We start from the raw sequence: 15,348 nt of genomic DNA on the forward strand, positions 1-15,348 counted from the left end.
TGGGGTCACTAATAAGCATTTAGTTCGACACGTGTTATCTTTCTGTACGGTACTGTGGATTCGTTTCTAAAGAATGAATTGAAAACGCATTATTACTAATGGACTAATAATTGCGACAGTGTTATAATGCTGTATCGCTCTAAATTAGGGAAAGGAATATTTTATTCTTTCCGGATGTACTGGTCAAGATTACTGTGTCTCCAGCCACATTTATATATATTGGGACTTCATACAAATAAGATGCTGATGTAATTAAAGGTTAAATAGGTTATTTCTAAATGCTTCTTAATAGCAAAACATGGAAAGGAAACACGTTTATCCCTAATATAGAGACGAACCGATTCTAGTTGTGACCCGTACGACGCAATTTCCTGTCTCTGCTTGGATTGGTCGAAATGGGAAATGCTAATTACATACATAAAAAAGCAAGATAAAATTTTGAAATAAATAAAATAAAATTATCTAAAAATTTAATTGATATTCTTTTATTTATTTTACGACGGAACCACTATGGTATGGAAAACTTTGTTGTTAAAACGAAATTGAAACAAATAAATAAAAACAAAGTAAAAAAAGAAAGAATTTCCTGCATTTTAATTTAAAATTAAAACTTAGAACATTTTTCTTTACCCTCAATACATATTAATGGATTTGACTTATAAATAGCTGCTGCTATATTACATGTCCGTAGATGAATGGATGGATGAAAGGCAGACAACGCCCACCTAAATTGATACAAAACATAGTTAAGTGCTTGTACAATATTACTAACTGAACAAGTCTGGTTGCATATAACACCGATTGAGTAACATCATTTTTTGTTGATGAGTACTTAGTCGTGAGGGAATATGGGGTCGTGTGTGCAGGCAAAGGATGCCGTTTACCCGCGTGTCTGGGTTCGAATCTCCGTAAAGTACCAATAAAAAATTCTCTAACCTGTTTGATATTATTATTTGTATTAAAATATTATTTCTGCCTATTATTATCAAGCATTCTTCTTTAGGAATACAGGGATAACACTTTCCGTTCTGTCTGGTGCATATTTATAATTTTCTATACTTTATTATATACACCTTGATTTCTATCATAGGAATCCAGAATGACTGTGCAGATACATGAAAATTAATTACTAGGTCGTCATGCGAGTGTGTCTGCTTCACACGAGTACATATAACACCGACTGAGTAACATCATTTTTGGTGATGAGTACTTAGTCAGGAGGGTATATGGGCTCATGTGTGCAGGCAAGGCGATGGAAGCCATTTACCCGCGGATCTGGGTTCGAACCTCTGTAGAGTACGAATTAAAAATTATCTAACCTGCATGAGAGTATTATATATATATATATATATATATATATATATATATATATATATATATATATATATATATATACGTTCGATGGATTGATCTAGCAACAACATTCAAATCTTGTTTATACTATTACTTACCATCTCTTCCGCTTGCCTTATTGGCTGTTCTTAACTGGTAATCTCTGTGTTTTTTGCAGAATTTAGGAAATTATTATTATGGGGACAACAGTCATTCATCTTCCTGCCAGAAATTAAAAAACACCTACAGGTTGTAGGAAAAGGGGTTTAAATCACCTTTTAATCCGTTAATTATCACCTTGTTGGCCGCAAAGTTCAAGACCTAGTAATGTGGAAGGTGACAAAATAAGTTTTACGCAAAAGTAAAAGCTTCCTGTTCCGAGTTTAAAGAATACATCGTTACAATAATGACCCAATTTTGAATCCATTAGTTAGTAATAACAAGTTTTCAATTCCTTCTTTATATACAAATCTGCAATATCGTGACGGAAGGTAGGTTATGCGTGTCGAGTGGTGCCTATTACGAATCTATTGATAGCCGCCCAGGCCCAATGGGGAACTCGTGGCCCCTAATTAACTGGTTACTAACTGAGTGTTAATTCATAACCAACGGGATATATAAAGCAGGGAACGTTTTAGCACTTTCATTCCACCGTAGACTTTTATCAGACAAAACCCAGAACAGAATAACGGTATTTAGAACATAGCGTGCTTCATGTTGTAATTTTGGTACAAAGTTCTTCACTGTGTAATTCATGGTAAATTTGGACGGAAAGCTCTCTCTCTCTCTCTCTCTCTCTCTCTCCATCAATTTACTTGTATGGTTTGGCTTCATAACAAATTTTACCCCCTTTCATACCAAAAGAATTTTTTCCAAATTATGTTTGAATTCTTGTTAAAATTAAATTACAAATGACTGCTCTCCTTGATTCCTTGGGGTAAGAATTTTAAAACGTCTAAAATGTTTTTTTTTTTTAATTTCACATGAAAAGGTTGGCACCATGCTATATTCACCACCTAGATGAGTGTGCGACCGTACGCAGGTAATGTCGCGCAATTATTTATATGCCGCTTGAGACATTATGACTTCAAACTTCATCATGGCGTGATTGGATATGAATCGGATATGAATCAGATATGAATCAGATATGAATTGGATATGAATCCCCAAACTAAGTGTTAATCTCCTTGCTGATTATGATGGGCGTATGTGTCAGGGTCACCTTTTTCCGTACGTATGTATGTATGTATGTATGTATGTATGTATGTATGTATGTATTTTGCATGTTCTGAGTGCAGGTGTACGTTTCAATATCAGTATTATGCAACAATGATAGTTACATAGGCCAGCCATCTTAACGTTCATGGCTAACATCAATCCCATTTGCAAAATTAATCTGCAGTGTATTGGAAAATGTTTGCTCACTTATGTAGAAACTTTCCGATTAAAGTAAAATCGACCACCAATCCTTCTTTACAGTTATACATTCATCAAATTGCTTCTCTTCTTTTATAAGTTATTCTGTATAATGTAAGTGTTCTTTTCCTTTCTCGTGCGTTCTAGATGGACGAGGCGACCAGCCAAGAGATGCATTCGATTTCTGTACTAGTAGAGGGAAGGAACTGTTGCCTGAATGTTACAAAGAACACAACTTGTGGTGACGTCATACAACATTTGGTAAATCACAACGGAATGAAAGAAAATGATAAAGACTCCTACTTCCTCTTCGCGTCAAATAATATAACCGAACAGCAGCTATCAAACAAAGAAAACATTCTGAATGTAGCCAAAGATTTGATTTCTGAAACAAATAGAATCCATTTTGTCATGCGCAAGAAAACACGTCTGATTCTGCCTAAATTTTTTAATAACAAACGCAGACGTCTTCGTGATAAAACATTTGACAAAGAAGTAAAAGTTCAAAAAGTTGAATCACCTCCGTTAGATACATCTAAACATGCACCAGCAATGAAAACCAATGTAGAAAGACGGGGCGTCAAGCGACTGTATCAACTTGTGCAGGTGCAGAAAAGGCGCCTAAGTGACGTATATCAAAAATTTAATGGCACCGCTAAATTCTTTAAACGATCTATGGAAAATGAGACAGTTAACCCAAAAGCAGATACCAGTCTGGATCAATTTCTTAACAATGTGAATAAGGAAAACATGCAAGGATTCCTTTCTTTCTGTGATGTGGTGGCGACAAAGGAGATGGAGAATCTGTCGTCTGTTTTGCCTAACTCACCTTCCGTGGACCGGTCTGTTATGGATGGTCACATGAGATTGATGCAGTCTACGTTGGACAGACCACACATGGACTACACAACTGAAGATACACTGGTACACGAGTCCAGCTTCTCTGAGCTAAACGATACTTTTGAAGATGTAGCAAATGATGTTCTAATGTTGGATGATAAGCTGTATCATAGAGGTGAAAGTGAAGGGTGCTTTGGTACAATGGCTTTACCCCCTAGTCGGAGACTTACTATTGCAGATCCGAGTCGCATAAGATGGAATGAGAAACCTTTACACAGTACCCCTCTTGCTAATAAAACCATGACCTACTTGAATAAGTCTAGAAAACCGACTAGGATGATGCGGCAGTTTGGAAGCAGTCGGCTGCCTCTAGATCGATTAACCAATCGTCAACGAAAGCAAATGCAAGGATGTGATTCCAGCTCGAATCGAAGACCTGATGGTGATCTATCCATGTTCATCTGCCAAAGGAAATCCGCTTTCTCCAGTCAAAAAGTGAAATGCAAACATTTCTGGGAACAAAGCTACGTATCAGACTCTGATGATATTTTAGACCGGACACTTCTAGATAAGGAACTTGATGACGCCGTCCATAATACTTTTGATGAGGACAGGAATGTCTCCACGCATTCTGCTTCTTCTTTCAACGTCCTCTCGAGGAAGTTAACAAATGATCATGACCATCTTAGGTTCGCATTCGACTGGAGCCCACGTGAGTTTCCACACGTGCATGACGTGCAAGAAGAAGCAAACGATGGTTTGAACATAGCAAATTTAAAGACGAAACTGGTAAATTACAGTTTAAGTGATAGTGATATTAGTTTAACGTCATGTGAAAGTGATGGATTGTCACGTGAAAGTGATGGAATGTCACGTGACAGTAAATAGACATAATGTGCGACATTCACGCGTGATTACGTCACGAGATTTGGATACTCACCTGAATCGCGTCCAGACACTGGTCCTAGTTCTTTTGGAAGAGACGACCAAACTAATTAGTAATTGTAGTTGATTGGATTTATATGGTATTAACATACAGTGCTTTGATAAATCATTAGACCTTATTACAAACAAATCTTTATAAAACCCTTGCTAAAATGGGATATGTATATGTATCTTTCATTGTTAATCACTATAGTGCATGAACTTAAGAAATAAGAATACATTAGTCACTTCTAAATGATATAACTTTGTCATAATTTGTAGGTCAGAAATATAGGTGGATGACTGATGCTGTAAATTAGATATAACTTTTTGATTTGCTTTTGACTTTTAGGAAGTGAGGGAAACTAGATCTTAATTCATTCAAATCTCATTGTTTAACAACCTTTATTGTTTTTCACAAAGACTAGCTATATATATATATACATATATATATATATATATATATATATATATATATATATATATATATATATATATATATATATATATATAGATAGATAGATAGATAGATAGATAGATAGATGTGTGTGTGTGTGTGTGTGTTCCTTATAATGTGTTCCTACGATCATTTATGACCAGCAAGCAGTTGAGCTTCAACGTCCGAAGATTGCCCTTGGTCGTAAACTATGTATAACCTGGATATTTTAATAAACTATTTGCATTATTGTGATTGTTACGTTTAACTTACCCCTACTTCACTTTTTGCTTTGATCCTTTTCTTAGTAAAATTTCACTCACGATTAAAACAAAGGTAATGTTTATATATATACTTGTAATATCCTATACTCGTCACACCTGGAAATTCAGTCAAATACAGGTTTTCTCTTCAGGTTCCGCCACGCAAAATAGAATTTCATGAACGTCCGATCGTTAATGTCAAAGGTTGACTAAAATAAGCGTATGCGGGACTCTGCGAAACGTGTCTGAATAAAACCATTTTGATAGAGTCGATTGGCAACAGGAAACCAATGCAAATCGATGGAACAATTGGATGGATACAGCTCTATGTCTTGTCTTGAAACCTTTCATTTCATGCATATGCCTTCTTGGATAAATTCATTAGAAGCCACAGTCAAGCTACTAGTACAAAGCTCAATATAATACTTAACTGAGGCCTTCAACATAAATTACCTCCCATTATAACTCTTACGGGTTACTTCAACATAAATTACCTCCCATTTACTGATGAGATATGGTCTAACTTCATGCAGCTTTGTGACGGCAACACGATTTACCACAGTCAGCCATAATCTACAACAATCTGACACAGTCCCACACAATCTATCACAATCCACTACAATCTATCACAATGTACTGAAGTCTACCACATTTTACTATGAAAACACTGCAATCGCGCAGTCTTCTACTATGCAATCAAGCGTGAAAAGAGCATAACACGACATGTGTACACCACAATCCACTACAATATACCACGATCCACCACAATATTCCTAATCTAATACTATCAAGCGTGAAAAGGCCACTGTAGACCAGTATATATTTATTGACCAATAAATATAGTATTCATATTATAATAATCCGCACAATATAACACAATCCATTGCAACAATTCATACAATCTATCACAATACAATACAATGTACCACAATTGTATGCATCTACATACGTTCCCAAACCTCAACCTACCCAAACTAAATCAAACCGTACTCATTTCAAAACTTATCCAAGTCATAACACGCCTAAATTAAAGTGTGTGTGTGTGTGTGTGTGTGTGTGTGTGTGTGTGTGTGTGATTTGGATTTGTAACGTAGCCTTAACATTTTTTTCAGTCATATCGCTACGATGTCTGCAGTGTGGCAGTTTACAGTGATGTATAGCACTGGGGCATCATGCTGCAGACATGTAGCATGATGCCCCACCCAGTCACATTATCCTGACACCAGGCCGACCAGTCCTAGCACTAACCTCTTAATACTGAGTGTCAAGCGAGCAGATGTTAGTACCATTTTTGTAAGTTTTTGGTATGACTCGGTCTGGGATCGAATCCTTGACTACCCGCATCCGAGGCGGACTCTCTAACCACTAGACCACCTCAAATTAAAGCAAGACCTAACACGAGATTCAGACATTTACTAAGTTAGTAAAATAGACTTTTACTTCGTTAGTAAAAGAAACACAACAATTAATATCCTAACATTTCCTATTGAAATCTGTTCGAGTTGCTAATGTTCTTTAAAAAATCGTTTTTGTTGGGGGAGGGGGAATCATAACTATTAAACTGAATATTGCCTGTGCCGCCCCTTCCTCCTCTTTTTCTGAAAATCATTAGCTTGAGTATACACATGTGTACGTTCTATTAACAGATTGTATGTAGTCATAATGCCATTTTGATATTGATCCCAGTATTTAAATTTCTTCTGTTTTGTAACACATTTTCTTCCTGGTATTTCCCTAGAATTTTTGTTACGCCAGGGCTTCAGTGCAGGCAGATGTAAAGGAATATAATACAAGAGAATTGTTGGTCAGTGAGCATTTATATGATAATTAGCATCCTCAAAAAATCACAGAAATGAACGTAGAGAAAGTAATGATACTGACAACGTCATGTATTTGCTGGTCTAATTGAAAAGTTATCGAAAGTTAATTTGGATGTAGAAGGATAGCAGGTGTGTAATTATATTTTTCCAATTCAGAAGATCTGATTAATGTACATATTTGTAGGAATACTGGATTTCAAATAGCTGCTATATATTTTATATCAGACCTCAAAATTGCTAGCATTTAGCAAAATGAGACACAGAATTATCACTGATGTTTCAAGCTTATCAGCTGTATAGATCTTCGGGTCAACGCCTAATTTGCTCAAAAATTTGCCTGTGTTAATATAATTTTTGCTCTTTTAACTTGATGAGTGAACTGCAAAAAGATTATATTTCTTGTAAATAAATGGCGGAAATCAGTTACATTTTGGAATGGTAATGTCGTGACTAACGAGTGCGTTTTGACTTGGATACATTTTGACTTAAGAACGTTTTGACTGTAAACCATGATAATCGACTTTGAAAAACAATGGATACTACAGCGAGAAAGAAAGTGCATGTGAAGATGCAATTTGCTTATATACATGAGACATCGGGAGAAATATGGATGTTGTAGCAAGTATCGCAAGGCGCTTGTCAGACTTGAATTCGGTGAAGGTGGCTCGGTGTTTGATCTACACCAAATTCTCAAATCTCCGATTTCATTCCTCCACCACTATATGCCATATTTATGTCTTTGATCCAGAATACTTTACGAATTGTTCAATTAGGGACTGTTACGTAGTGTGTATTACAAATGACCATTGCCCTTTGTATATTACAACATAGTGTGTGTGTGTGTGTGTGATTTGGATTTTTAACGCAGCTTTAAAAAAAAAATCAGTCATATCGCTATGATGTCTGCATTGTGTTAGTTTACAGTGATGTCTAGCACTGAGGCATCATGTCGCAGACGTGTAGCATGATGTCCAACCCAGTCACATTATACTGACACCAGGCCAACCAGTCCAAAAACTAACCTCTTAATGTTAAGTGCCAAGCGAGGCAACTATTAGTACCATTTTTGTAAGTCTTTGGTATGACTCGGCCGGGGATCGAACCCACGACCTCCCACAACAACACAGTATTACCTGTGTGTGTGTGTGTGTGTGTGTGTGTGTGTGTGTGTGTGTGTGTGTGTGTGGCAAGGGAACAGTACCTAATGTATATTACAAGTGACCATTACTTTGTGTATATTACAGCGCACCATCAGCAAGTGCACCAGTCGGGAACCTAGTTTACATAGCATGCCACTTTTTTCCGGATTAATTACAAAATGAACGAGCGCGTGCCACCAGTAAGAGAGTAACGCTGTTCAAATCGAGATTTTTGGCTGCCCTTCACGTGCCACATAAAACGTCTTGACGTGTCACATTATGGCACGCGTGTCGTACGTTGCCGACCCCTGAGCTAGTGTATATTACAAGGGACCCAAGGGACCCTTACCTGTGTATATTACAAGAGACCACAACTTACGGTATTTTGCAAGGGACCACTACCTGCAAAATACCTAGTGTTTATTAAGTGATGTGATGTGATTTTGATTTTTAACGTAGCTTTAACAATTTTTCAGTCATAACGCTACGATGTCTGCAATGTGGCAGTTTATAGTGATGTCTAGCACAGGGGCATCATGCCGCAGACATGTTGCATGATGTCCCACCCAGTCACATTATCCTGACACCAGGCCGACCAGTCCTAACACTAACCTCTTAATGCTGAACGCCAAGCGAGGCAGCTGTTAGTACCATTTTTGTAAGTCTTTGGTATGAATCGGCCGGGGATCGAACCCACGACCTCCCGCATCCGAGGCGGACGCTCTAACCACTAGGCCACTGGAGCGCTTGTACATTAAAGGACCATTACATAGTGTGTACTACCAGGGACCACTGAGTGGTGTGTATCACAAGGGGCATTAATTAGTGTTTATTGCAAGGGAGTAGTACCTAGTGTGTATTATAAGGAATCATTACCTAGTGTATATTACAAGTGACCATTATTTAGTGTATAATACAAAGGACTATTACCTTGGGTATTTTACAAGGGACCATTATCTAGTGTGTATTGCAAAGGTAAAATACCTAGTGTATGTTACAAAAGGTCACTGTGTATTGCAACGAAAAAGTTCACATAAAGAGCCCATTAGCCAGTATGTATTAGCAGAAACTATTGTCCAGTGTGTATTACATATTCAACTTCGTCAATAAAAGATCATGACCCCATTCGTATAAAATAGGATAACTACGTCAGTTAGGGATTATTACCAAGTATGCAATACAAGGATCCATTGCCCAATGTGTACTAGTGGGTATATTTCAAATACACGAGGTCATGTTAAAATTAAACCCGTGGAAAATGTTAACTTCCTGAGGGGTTCCACCGCGCACCCACTCACCCAGTCACCTAACACGTAATAAACGAATATTTTCTTTAAAAAATCTTTAAAGACATGTTTATTGTTTCAAAAAAGTGTGTTGCGGCCATATGGTCTTAAATTAAGTAACAAAAAAGAATTAAATCAGCAAGTTTTGCAAAGTTCAACAAAGAATTTATTTCCCTAAATACAAAGTGAAAATTTAAAAGCACGTACAGTAAAGCGAACTGAATCCATACAGCCCTCAGAATTATATCAAAAGTCCCAATTGAAGTCCGAATTGAAGTTCCAATTGAATTCCATTGGTATTCCAAATAAATTCCGACATTGAATGTGTTGATATGCATGGGGCCTCCAACGTGCTAACGTACCAATCGCCTGGAGTGTGACGATTTGCTAAGAGTCTTTTGATGTATCACAGTAATATAGTCCAAAATATCCTTGTCTCAATTCACTATAATTCCAAATGAAAGTATTAGTTCCAAAATGTATTGAACACTTTGTTCAAATTAAAAACTTAAGAGAACAGTAAGTCTGAGCCTGCTTCAGATGTTAAGAATGAGTAATTTTGTCAAGTAAATAATGCTATTTAAAAAGCTAAGATACATTTATAGAGCCAGGATGTAGGCCAGTCCCCGTATCCATTATACAACATTCAAAGTTGTCAACAAATTTAGGAATTTCCAAGTAGAAAACTGATGTTGTCGATAATGATCTAAATAATTTAACCCACGCTGATAAAGAAATATGAACTATGTATTACGCTGTGTACAAAATAAATATCGTTGGTCAGGTACACAATTAACTTGATTTTGGAAGAGATCAAGCACAAAATACAGATGTACATAATATATAATCAATCAGAAAAACCAGCAAGCAATACAAATCAAATATACAGAACAGTGTGAAAATTTCGTGTACTTTAGAATTAAATCAAATTCATTATTTCACATGCTAAGAATAATTTCTTTACTAAACCAATTCACAGTTGTACATATATTAGACTGATCTTGAAGCGTTTTCGTCTCCTCAGCACTGAGTACAACGCTAACATGCTCAGCACTGAGTCCAACGCTAACATGCTCAGTTAACCGCACTTCAGTGATGAAATATTTACCGATCTCGTGATGTTGTTGAAAATCATGATGGCTATTTTGGTTGATTTTAATCACATTTTCACTGAACCTTCTTCCAAAAACTAATGTAAGAAACTGAGATCTTTTGTAAATGAAATATATACATCTGCATGTAATTGACATTGCAATCTTCTCGATTTGATAAAATATCATGGTATTGGTGGATTAAGCAATACAATCTTGCAAAAACTTTAATATTTCTTCGAAAACTGTTTTCAAGCAATACAAACATGTTTCCGGATCAATCAGTCTTGATAAGCTGCATTATTTGAACTAACATAGAACCAGGTAAACTTTATATGCAATAGCAATATTACTGGAACAGTATATATTGATTTTTAAAGTGTATTGTTTCTTATACTATTCAAAATACTAGTAAGCTATCTTTGGACAAATGATCTCTCTCTCTCTCTCTCTCTCTCTCTCTCTCTCAATAAAGAAGAAATTAAACAAAGTATCACAGATTTGATAACACAACTACACAATCAACAATGAGGTCTAAAAATGAACCCAAATTAAACAAGAACGATTGATTATACATAGACATCAGTAAATGTAGGACAAGAATATTTCATAGAGACACACTCGCCAGACATCCAGCAAAGAGACGAAAACCTAGTTCGAACATTCATATACCAACCCACAATGAAATTTCCATCATGTGAGGCAAATATATTTAACTTGAACTGTTTGATGAAATGTACGTGCCGCCCTAGAAAATCTTGGAATTTTTAAGGGAATTTGGTGAAACCGGGTTAATCACGGTGTAAGGATGCTAAATGTGTAAATGTAGCTGTATTTTATATAGCTTTTACAGAACTTATTTTACCACATTATGTTTCATAATGTATATTACTGTGCTTAATTACCTATTTTTAGAAAGCTATATCGTTCTGGTGTTGGTGCAGTTAATTTTTACAATTTTGAAACATACAGTTTTGTACTTGAGTGCCGTAAAGTCACACACACACACACACACACACACACACAGGAAGAGCCGAACACTATCTGAAGGTGTATGAATGTATTTGGGCCAAGAGAGACTCGAATCATTCCATCTTGAGGAATTACTGGCTTAATATATTCTAACTAACCGAATATAACATATCTCTTCTAGATAAGTAATTTAAAAAATATATAGTAGCAATGCATTTAAATCATTCTCCCAAACTTGGCTTCCATCATACCTCTCACAACCCTCATTTTTAAATAAAATAAACGTATGCTGTAAATTTAATATATAATCAACCACTGTAACATAGTTAGCAGGTTGAAGCCTCAAGAAGTATTGTGTGGGGCCAGCCATGTCGGTTTAAAAAAAACGGCACTGGAAAAGACTAATGCATTTTATTTCAAATAATTTTAATGTTCCACTCCAGGGGTTTTCCTCCATTATAACTTATTGGCATTCCGTACAGATTGAAAATGCACCTCGCGACAAATAGAATTAGGGCGGGGACAGTATGATCATAGACTGTTCAATATACATAAATATGTCAAATGATTCCGATATATTGATAGCCAGGAAATTATTGTGGGGGCATTCCATCCTGCCCTCTGGTGGTAGTCCTGTTGTGAGGAGGGTATCAGGTATCGCTAATTGACCATTAGGATTCTTACTCTGTCTGATGCGCCACGTGTGGCATACCGCACATATCCACTGCATAATGCATCGTACAAAAGAAGGAAAAGGTGACGGAACAAGCAAGAGTCCTGCTGGGCATTGCATTAAACAACGAATACAGACTATTCATAAAACAATGTTTTTGGATATGTAACGCTTCAAACATGTTTTGTATAATTGTGTTCTTATCCGATTGCCTATTCTGGTTTAAAATTAAAAGGACATCCAAATTTTTGCATGAAGTGCAGCATAAATATGTGTACTATTATTCCCTTGGCTGTTTCAATCGTTTATCTTATATAACTTTATGTTTCCTAACTGAAATATTCTCAGCATGTTTTTTATTTTTTTAATGTTTTTTCTAATTTCATGGTGTTTTTTAAATAATATTATTATATATTTTTTTGTCTTATAGGTGTTGTCTAATGTTGTAAAGCGCTTAGAGCTTCTAAAGATTACGCGCTATACAAAGTCATTATTATTATTATTATTATTATTATTATTATTATTATTATTATTATTATTATTATAACTTCAGTGTATAATGGCAATCCACTTTGAGGGGAAAATAAACAAACGAAAAGAATGAAAAGAAACCGCACTAAAAATAACATAGCTTCCCTGCTTGTTATTTTCATTCAAAGGGAGTTGCAACGAATATGTAATATTCCTAGATACGACAAAATCCGGTTAATAGAGAGAAAACTGGGGTCTACGAGTCCTAAGAAATTACAAAAATATACCATCTCGGAGATCCTGCAAAATAATTGCTTTTGCGAAACTATATCCGCTTCAAAATCTGTACGGGTTATATTTGCTTCATACAATATCTGTCTCCCTGTCCCTATAATGTTATTATTGTTCCTATGGTTTTCACGTACTATACATGTATAAGCATTTATTAAATTCTTCGCTTGTGTCCCAAAGATATTTTATTGCATGTGTAATTTATTTTTTTCCATTTGAATTTATCGGATCAGCCAATTTCGGATACCGTAGTGTGTCTTTGAGCAAGGCACTTCAGCCGAATTTCCTCTGCCCTAAAAGACATGGTTGTGTGGTCGTGCCGTAAAACATAAAACTAAACCAAAAACATCATCGTTAGTTTTTACCTTCATCTCTTTTAATGACATAAATAAGTATTGAGATAATTAATGTACAAAGCAAAATTTCACAATGGTATATTGAGCGACAATTTTAGTGCTAATTTAAACAACTTCAACATTAAAAAGTATTTACACTTACTTTTACTGTTTTTAGTTTCTGTTTATGCATGAATCTCAGTTTGAAAGGAAACAATTAAGTTGTTGAAACAGTTAAGATGACAATCAACTGGTGGGTGGGTAGGTGGTTATGTAACAGTTTTCGATAAGATCCTGTGTATTCGAAATTCATGAGACACCATAGATATATACATGTGAATGCAGCACAGGACGAACTGTTAAAGTCAAATGACATTTCGATACATTCAAATGATACGGAATGATACCTGTGCCTCTGAAATAGTAATTTACCAGTTCCATCTTTAAATTTGCTGTGTCTGAACTATCCTGAGCTAATTCCTGCACATCATACACGCGTGAAAAGCCAATGTTGCAAAGAGCCATTGATGTTCGCGTCTACCACACCGCTTGCAGAATCTAGTTGTTACAACTTTAACAGTAGTTAGATCAGTTTTATTCAGTAGGTGCTGTTCAGTTATATTCTTTGAAACGAAGAGGAAATACGAATCTTCATCTTTCTCCTTAAACTGGCTCAATTTCAGCATTTTATGACGTCACCACAAGTTGTGCTCTTTCTCACCGTCTGGTAACAGTTACTTCCCTCTACTGATATCGTCTGCATCTTTTTGGCAGGAAGCGGCATCCCTCCTGAGAAGAAGACAAAATAGAAATGAAACCGTACATTATACAGATATTTACCTGCTAAGATGCCGTATTTGTGAGCGAAATGCGACAATATGCTGAATGTGTACCGCTAATGAACGACAAAAAGTCAAAACTATAGTCTGAATGAAAGGGGTTCGTATGGTTGCTTAGAACTGACCTGACAATTAGGTCGCTCGAGCAAGGAGACAAGTGTATCCCTTGTAGTTATTATATAGTGCATGTATGACAGGTCATTTGTAAGCAACGATACAAAACCCTGTGGTCTGAATATGCCTGTCGTTTGTTTGTACCTCCCTACCGATTTCAAAACGGAAACCTTTAATGTGATAAAAATTGCACAGAACTTAGTCGATTCATTCACTGATTTGTGATTTCTAATTTGTAATCAGAGTGGTCCTAACAATAACATTCTTTGCGCCTTTCATGCTTAACGGACTTTCTATACTAACACGGCGCCATTTTGCATACTCTATGGGCGAGTTGATTTCATCATAGAACGTTGTGACGTAGTTCATCATATTCGCTAACTGCCGAATAATTCCGTAAATTACCATAACGCTGCGAGTTTAGAATTATTTCCCTTTGCACACATGTACATAGAAACTACACCGCTTGTTAAATCCACGTGAAAGGCAAAGTTGTATTTATCATTCTTTTCGTTGGCTTGTTTCGACATTGTACATATCGGAAGCAGAAGACTTAGTTATTTTTCTTCTCTTTCCATAATTGTGAGGTCATGCATTCACCCCTTCGTTGAAAATGGACTTGGGAGGGAGATGTTTATTCATTCCATAATATCTTTGATTCAAGTGGCCTTTTTGTAATCCTACAAAAATGTAACACCTTGATGATACCTAAGTCAATGTTTGCCAATATTACAGATGACGTTGCCTCTGAGTATTATATTTCTCCATTTGACAGGAACATTAGCAAGGTTTAGAGTTATATCCCTTTGCACACATAAACATAGAAAGTATCTGGGCATGATGACATTGCTATGGAAACGTAAGCATTTATTCATTAAATGTAAATAAAAAAAAACATAATAGGACACGTAATAACGGTGATCTGGTTACAATAATTTCCTAAAACACAAACCAAAATGACTGTATCAAACTTGCAAATTAGATCTAAAATTTTCATTGTTCTCCTAAAGCCTGTTAGTACAATAATTCGTAATAAAAATAGGACAGCTGTCATTGCATAATTTATGTCTATCGAAATAAAAAAATACCATTATCTAAAAGAAAAA

This window comes from Sinohyriopsis cumingii, chromosome 9 (assembly GCF_028554795.1).
Source record: "Sinohyriopsis cumingii isolate HCF-2022 chromosome 9, ASM2855479v2, whole genome shotgun sequence".
NCBI classification, from domain to species: domain Eukaryota; kingdom Metazoa; phylum Mollusca; class Bivalvia; order Unionida; family Unionidae; genus Sinohyriopsis; species Sinohyriopsis cumingii.